Below are 9,106 nucleotides of genomic sequence, written 5' to 3' on the forward strand. Positions count from 1 at the left end.
ATATTTGTATATAATGATGCAGTGAGTGAACAATGCATTCACTTTTTGTTTTAATGAAGTTTGAATACTGAAAAGTTTGGGTGTTCATCAGGACAATTATCGTTTCTAGCACTAGTTGCAACGTTCATCTGATGAAATTGAAAGTAAAATTAACAACAAACAAGATGGTTTATTGCTTCACTGACGTTTCGCACATCATGACAATGCGCATCTTCAGAGCGAATAACGTACAAAATAAAATTTCACCAGGTTATATACTGCAGTGCGATTGAAGGCAAGAAAAAATAAAACACGCAACATTGTAAAAAATTGGCCAATGATGTGTGAGCGGTTACTTTCCACGTTAAAATTACGTAAAAACTTCCAACAAAAACATAAAAATTCAAAGCAGTGACGACCAACAGAAAAACGTGCGATTGAAGGCAAGAGAACAGCAAGAGAACGACGGAAACTTTTTACCAAAACCTTATAAATCATTATTGTCTCGACGTGCAGGCTTCAAGCCTACTTAAACACAGTTGGAAACGTTATTGCAATTTAATTTTGTCTCGAATTTCGAGTAGTCTTCAGTGCTTCGAATTTATGTTTATTGTTGGAAGTTTTTTACGTAATTTAACGTCGAAAGTAACCGCACATCATTAGCCAATCTTTAAAACATTGTGTTTTATTTCTCTTGCCTTCAATCGCACTTTTTTTCTGTTGGTCGTCACTGCTTTGAATTTTTATGTTTTTGTTGGAAGTTTTTACGTAATTTTAACGTGGAAAGTAACCGCTCACACATCATTGACCAATTTTTTAAATATTGCGTGTTTTATTTTTTCTGGCCTTCAATCGCACTACAGTATATAACCTGGTGAAATTTTATTTTGTACGTTATTCGCTCTGAAGATGCGCATTGTCATGGTGCGCGAAACGTCAGTGAAGCAATAAACCATCTTGTTTGTTGTTAATTTTACTTTCAATTTCATCAGATGAACGTAGCAACTAGTGCTAGAAACGTTAATAAAGTTTGTGAGTGAAGATAACATTTTCTGAACTTTAATATACTTTTTCTTTTCCTTATCTCCAACTAATATTGGTTTGAAATAATACATTAGCTGCTTCGATCGATTCTCGAATACTGCTTTGAAATACTTACTATGCTACTTGTTTATCATTGCTATTTAATCATTGATTAATTTGGGTAGGCTAACCTAAACCATGAACAATTTGAAACCGTTCTGCTTAATATTGTATATTTGTATATAATGATGCAGTGAGTGATCAATGCATTCACTTTTTGTTTCAATGACGTTTGTGAGTGAAGAAATTGTTTGTAAACTTTGTTTGTTGTGCGAAACTAACAATGGTAGAATGTAGTGTAAAAATTGAAATGCTTGATAATAATGATAAGTGTAATGATAATGATGACTATGGTGTAAATTACAGAGTATTTGTGAAAGAAAATCAATTTTTTCTGAACGTTTTTATATATTGTTTTTTCTTTATCTGCACCTAACAATAATGTTATGAGTTTATTCATTGTCGATCTACAACAGCTAAGGTCTTTTAGCGACAGGGCTCATGTTTAATTTTGTAAGATGTCATCACATTATTACCCGACTAATTCTCACTGCGTTATGCAAGAATGAACACAATCGGTACCGTTTTAAAGTCTTCGGTATGACCCGAACTGGAATCGATCTCAGATCTACAAGCTCCAGGGCCCAAGGCGATTCCACTGGGCCATTGAGCTGGTTTTATGTGCAGCTAATATTTGTTTGAAATGGCACACAGCAGCTTCATGTGCGATTATGTCGAAACACTTCCCGTCTATAAATTCATTGATGCTTTCAAGGTTTACACTAATTTACTTTGGTAACTTGGTAATTAAATGTAATATATCTTATTTTCCGTTCGATGATTGGTCAATAATTTAGTTCACCAAAAGTATGAACACTACAAAGTCATTCGATATAAAATATGAAATGTGTGAATCTTGCGCCTTGTTTTCATCGTTTGCTTATTGTTGCTCAGGGGTGTTCAAAACTGGAAAAATTTATTTAGATATAAACTTTTCTTTAAGTTTTGTATCGAACCGAGTAAAATTTTGTTTCGTTCACACAAAACTTGTTCAGAAAAAACAGAGTGACATTTGTTCAGAATCTGATAATTTTGAACTCCAATGGCAGCACTCCGACGCATGAGTTGTATGTTGTATGCCAGTGGTCCATGAGCTGTATGTTGTACGCCTGTGGTCCATGAGTTGTATGTTGTACGCCAGTGGCCCATGAGTTGTGTGTTGTACGCCAGTGGTCCATGAGTTGTATGTTGTATGCCAGTGGTCCATGAGTTGTATGTTGTACGCCTGTGGTCCATGAGTTGTATGTTGTATGCCAGTGGTCCATGAGTTGTATGTTGTACGCCTGTGGTCCATGAGCTGTATGTTTTACGCTTGTGGTCCAGGAGTTTTATGGTGTACGCTTGTGGTCCATGAGTTGCATGTTGTACGCTTGTGGTCCATGAGTTGTATGTTGTATGCCAGTGGTCCATGAGTTGTATGTTGTACGCCAGTGGTCCATGAGTTGTATGTTGTACGCCAGTGGTCCATGAGTTGTATGTTGTACGCTTGTGGTCCATGAGTTGTGTGTTGTACGCCTGTGGTCCATGAGATGTATGTTGTACGCCTGTGGTCCATGAGTTGTATGTTGTACGCCAGTGGTCCATGAGTTGTATGTTGTACGCCAGTGGTCCATGAGTTGTATGTTGTACGCCTGTGGTCCATGAGATGTATGTTGTACGCCAGTGGTCCATGAGTTGTATGTTGTACGCCAGTGGTCCATGAGTTGTATGTTGTACGCTTGTGGTCCATGAGTTGTGTGTTGTACGCCTGTGGTCCATGAGTTGTATGTTGTATGCCAGTGGTCCATGAGTTGTATGTTGTACGCCTGTGGTCCATGAGTTGTATGTTGTATGCCAGTGGTCCATGAGTTGTATGTTGTACGCCTGTGGTCCATGAGTTGTATGTTGTACGCCTGTGGTTCATGAGTTGTGTGTTGTACGCCAGTGGTCCATGAGTTGTGTGTTGTACGCCTGTGGTCCATGAGCTGTATGTTTTACGCTTGTGGTCCAGGAGTTTTATGGTGTACGCTTGTGGTCCATGAGTTGCATGTTGTACGCTTGTGGTCCATGAGTTGTATGTTGTATGCCAGTGGTCCATGAGTTGTATGTTGTACGCCAGTGGTCCATGAGTTGTATGTTGTACGCCAGTGGTCCATGAGTTGTATGTTGTACGCTTGTGGTCCATGAGTTGTGTGTTGTACGCCTGTGGTCCATGAGATGTATGTTGTACGCCTGTGGTCCATGAGTTGTATGTTGTACGCCAGTGGTCCATGAGTTGTATGTTGTACGCCAGTGGTCCATGAGTTGTATGTTGTACGCCTGTGGTCCATGAGATGTATGTTGTACGCCAGTGGTCCATGAGTTGTATGTTGTACGCCAGTGGTCCATGAGTTGTATGTTGTACGCTTGTGGTCCATGAGTTGTGTGTTGTACGCCTGTGGTCCATGAGTTGTATGTTGTATGCCAGTGGTCCATGAGTTGTATGTTGTACGCCTGTGGTCCATGAGTTGTATGTTGTATGCCAGTGGTCCATGAGTTGTATGTTGTACGCCTGTGGTCCATGAGTTGTATGTTGTACGTCAGTGGTCCATGAGATGTATGTTGTGCGCCTGTGGTCCATGAGTTGTATGTTGTATGCCAGTGGTCCATGAGTTGTATGTTGTACGCCTGTGGTCCATGAGTTGTATGTTGTACGCATTTGATCCATGAGCTGTATGTTGTACGCCTGTAGCCCATGAGCTGTATGTTGTACACATGTGGCTCATGACCTGTATGTTGTACGCCTGTGATCCATGAGCTATTTATTGTACGCCTGTGGCCCATGAGTTGTATGTTGTACAAAATGTACACCTATGGTCCATGAGCTGTATGTTACAGGGCTCTGGTCCAGAACAATTGTGTTAACAATCGTAGCTTTCCATTTCGACTGAATAATTGATTCGTTGTTACCGGTAATCGTTATTTTCTCAATTTCATTCTATCATGGAAGTATTCCTTGTGGTTTCTCAATGCCACACATACGGCAGTCTAAAATTTTAAATTCTTAACATTTAAGTTTAATCGATGATGTTATCCCCAGTCCCGAACGTTCCAGGTTCAATTCTTGGTCTGGTTTTGAACTTTCAAGCTAGCATTGTTTGCTGACAAATACTTTCGATCAAAAAAAATTCACAATTAAATACTGCAACATTTGTATTTCAATTTGATTTTATTCTCACAAATGCACCAAACTACAGCTCAATTGAATACTTTTAATTCTTCGTCTTACTTTGATTAGAATATATTTGGCTTAATTCAACTGTCTGTTGTTTTTTCGTTTGTGTGAGAAAATTTTCATAGTTCAGGAAAGGTATAGTAGAAAGTGAAAGCTTCACCAGTGCTGCCATAAACTATCCTATGCAGCCTGTTTGCTGCCTTATAGAAATAATACTCTCAAGAATGTTATGGTCGGCAGCAGGGCCCACAAGAGGGGGGGACAACCGGTGCAATGCACCGGGGCCCGGTGAGTTCAAGGGGGCCCGACAAAATTTCTAAATTCACGCGTTAAAGTTGATTTCAACGATTTTGCATAAAATATTGTTTTTTATATTAGTTCCGTATTTCGATTGGGCCCCCCCCTTTTTTAGGTTCAAGGGGCCCGAAAAAATGTTTAAATTTGCATGCTCAGGTCGATTTTGCATAAAATATTGTTTTTTATATTAACGTTAGTTTCATATTTCAATTGGGCCCCCCTCATGGGTAGGATGCCCTTTTTAAAACTACAGAATTTTCAATTTGTTGAGTTCAAGGGGCCCGACAAAATGTTTAAATTTGCGTGCTCAGGTCGATTTTGCATAAAATATTGTTTTTTGTATTAACGGTACCGTACTAGTTTCATATTTCAATTGGGCCCCCCTCATGGGTAGGATGCCCTTTTTCAAAACTACAGAATTTTAAATTCTTTTAGTTCAAAAGGCCCGACAAAATGTTTAAATTTGCATGCTCAGGTCGATTTTGCATAAAATATTGTTTTTTACTTCATATTATATTAGTTTCGTATTTTGATTGGGCCCCCTCGTGGGTATGCTCTTTTTTATGACAACAGAATTTTCAATTTTTTACTTTCAGGGGGGCCTGACAAAATGTTTAAATTTGCGTGCCAAGGTCGATTTTGCATGAAATATTATGTTTTATGTTAGTTTCGAATTTCGATTGGGCCCATCATGGGCAATATTTTTTTAAAAACTACAGAAAACATTGGGTGTGTAAGGTAAATTTAATAAGCAATTGATTGATCAGGTTAGGTTACAGTCATTACACAGAAGGTATTCCATGCATTTTTCTGACATCTTGTCAATTTATGACACAAGCAAGCAGTGATAGTTATGTGTAATTATGTTAAACTGGTACAATTTTAGTTGTAGATAATCTTGTTTAGTGTGATATTTTAAGAGTTCAGAAAATAGTAAAAAGTATCGGTATTAAAATATTGTTGGAATTGCTTAGCAAGAAGTCGTTACTGTCACTTTTTCAGTGCAAAAATGCTCAAGTGTTTTTTTGGATACTAATTATACATACAGAAATCATGGAACTTCTCTAATATAGCCTTAGGAGACAGTACAGTATTTTTGAGTTTTTAGGACTTGAATGATTTTGCTATATTGGAATGCAAGCAAGTTTCGTGGAGGCAGTGCTGGAAAATAATTTTGTCCTTTTAGCAGGGCCAAATGTCACAGCAGTCTAACAGAAATCGAGAAAAAGTTAAAAGATTAGTGAAAGTGTGATTTTTTGAGTAAAAAATCATAGATCTTTACTTCTGCTGAAGTACAGTTTCTTTTAACTCTAGACAGAATCAGAAGTGTCCTAATTGCAATGCAACTTACTTTTTCCAGCACTGCAGAAAGGTGTTGATTTTCAAAAATATGCTTAGTATGTAAACAAATATTTTTTTATATATCTTAAGTTTTCCTTTTCATTTGTTTTCACTAAGTATTTCTTAGCAATCTTCTCCAGCCAGGCCAATCCAATCTTACTCTTGAATTTCAGGAACAGTGTCAATATTGACTCAAAACAGCCATTCTGTAGTTATGCAGGGTATTTGTAAAGGTATCGATACATAGTATAGTGATAGATGTAGGTACATTTACATTGATAGGACTTGAAAATAGAAATATATTCAACTTTGTTTTCTACTGATCGCTTGCTGTAGAAATGAAGAGAAACTGACCCTCAATCGTGCTTGAATGCAGTTTCACTAAAACAAGCAAAGAAAACTAAAGGAGTAAAAATAAGAAGCAGCCTATTGATCCTGAAATGAAGTTGGTATATATAGCCTATATATTTCTTAATGTCGTGAACAATAGCAATGCACTCATCCAAGTTTTGTCTCCTAGTCTCTGCTGATTTTAAGGTCAGAAATGATATTGTACGGTATGTTAATGTAAAGCTGTATGCACACATATGCAATGCTACACATGTAATGTATGTTAGCTATGCCAGATAGTGTTGCCATTTTTATCTTCAAAGTGGATACAATCAGGTGTTGCCAGAGTTAGGATTAAAGTTAGGAAGGGTTAAGATACCGGTAAAGGTTAGAGTTAGGAATAAGGTTAGGGTTTTGATCTTTGCCCAGGACTAAAAAAAATTTCCAAAATATGATACCGTACAAGTTTTTGTTTTCAACAGCTATAAACTTTTCCTCAAATTTGAGCATAATTCCTTATCTGGCAACACTATTGAGGCTATATTTACACTACATAGTGTAACTATAGCCACAGCCTTTTATCTTTGTGTATAACTAGTGTGTATCTGAATTTAAAGTCATAAACACCAGTACAATACTGCATTCTTTGTGAAATGGTGGAGTGTTAATACTTTAACCTAATGTATTCTTTGTACTATTTTTTCAACAGGTCTGGTTTTAAAATAAAAACACTGTGCGGAACACCATGTATGCATTGGCCTTGTGGATTAACACGCACCGCAAATTTTGCTTGTGATTTGTGAGATATCATGCGACATGTCGCGCTGGGGGGCCCGGCAGCAACATCTGCACCGGGGCCCGGCAGGACTCTTGGAGGCCCTGGTCGGCAGTTCGTTTCTCCTTTCTGCAAAGTCAGATATCGCTTTCAGTTTTGCTGATCTTACTCATCTCATGAAAAAATCGTTTGGCTCACTGGGCACTCTCTCTCGCAATCTGCATATAGGCTACTATTGAGTATATGAAGACGAAGAATCATCAAAACGCTGATGCTTTGTGTGTCTTACCAATGGGAGGGGATCATGTCGTCGATGAAGAGGAAAGTACGGATGACGGCGATATCGTCTGTGCTATCGATGCCTTATATTTGCAGGTTGAGACCCCAAATACTGCTTCACTACCCAAAGAATCATTTAAAGATTCTGTAATTTCCACGGTAATACGTTTCATTCATGAAGGATGGCCCTCCACAAGACCAGGTCAAATCATTCGTTTGTACGCAGACACTCTTTCTACTTGTTACGGATGTCTACTCTACAATTCCAGAGTAGTCACTCTGTTCAAACTTCGCCCTCATGTCCTTCAGTTGCTTCACGAGGGACTCGGCATTGAGAGAATGAAGCAGTTGGCGAGAACTTCCGCTACTGGCCAAACATCGATCTGAACATAACGGACCTTTGCCATAAGTGTTGCAAAGTTCTGTATAAATCACCATTTTGTTACCATACTCAGTTGGCTATTGATGCTTTTTCCAAATGCTCATTTAGGCTATTTATGCAACTACTTCCTCATCTTCTGCAATTACCATTAACCTGCTAAATGAAAAATTTTGCACATTTTGGCTGTCCCTATATACTGTAGTCCAGGGATGTCCAACCTGCGACCCGCAGGTTGGACATCTGCTGCCACACTGCGGCCCGCCTGAGATTTTTGTGCGGCCCGTTAATCATTTTCATTCCAAGTAGTATTTTGAACTTGGAATCTTAGTCTAATTAAAATGAGCCAGTCAGTTTTTAGGGGCGTATAGTAATAGTAGTATGGCAGCAACAGGAATATATAGGCCTATAAGTCCGATTAGGCTATATCTAAAGTCCGATGGCTCAATAGGGCAGCCACCTTAAAAAGATTTCAATAATTGTTACCCGAAATAAAACAATTCATAGAGAAAAAGAAACAAAATGTGAACTTGATAGAAAATGAAGTATAGTCGAATGGTTTGTCTTTCTTAGTTGATATCACAGAAATGCTAGCTGAGCTCAATTTGCATTTACAAGGGAAAGGTCAGTGGTGTAGTTCAATGTTCGAGCGAATAAGTAGCTTTATCAGGAAATTAAAACTTTTCATAGCACAATTGAAAGCTGGCGCAATTTTATATTTTTGTAAGTTAGTCTATCTGAAAGAGCTCAAGACTGTTCTGTAAACGATGAAAGGTATACAGTATGCTAAGTTATATGAATTACTGGTTCGCTTGTATAATTGAAGATTTGCTTGAAGAATTTACAGTCAGATTTTCTGACTTCAAAAACATTGAAATTGAATTAAAATTATTCAGTGACCCAGTTTCATTTCAGTCTGATAAAGCGCCACCAGAATTCCAACCTGAACTGCAAAGTCGAGAAAGGTTGAAAACTTTCCACAGAGAACATACTCTTCCTTTATTTTATAAAGAATTACATTCATGTAATGAATTTAATAAATTAGTTAGTTTGTCCAGAAAATTATTGTGCATGTGGCGTGGGGCAGCACATATTGTTGCGAGCAGTTATTTTCATCAATGAAAAACATAAAAAACTGCAGAAAGAAACAGACTGACTGACTAACACTTAGCAAACATCCTAAAAATCAAGACAACGTCCTTTAATGCAAATGTTGATAACCTCTTAGCTGGAAAACAATGTCAAAAACATTGTAGAAATAAATTTTTGTTTCTTTCTATGTGTGTGTTATTTGTTCCTATTTTCAAAGATGAAATTAATGGTTTTTAATTGTTACTTCATGTACGGGTTTTTCTTGAAATTTAATAGGTTCTGCGGCCTATTGAATTAT

This window comes from Aplidium turbinatum, chromosome 12 (assembly GCF_918807975.1).
Source record: "Aplidium turbinatum chromosome 12, kaAplTurb1.1, whole genome shotgun sequence".
NCBI classification, from domain to species: Eukaryota; Metazoa; Chordata; class Ascidiacea; order Aplousobranchia; family Polyclinidae; genus Aplidium; species Aplidium turbinatum.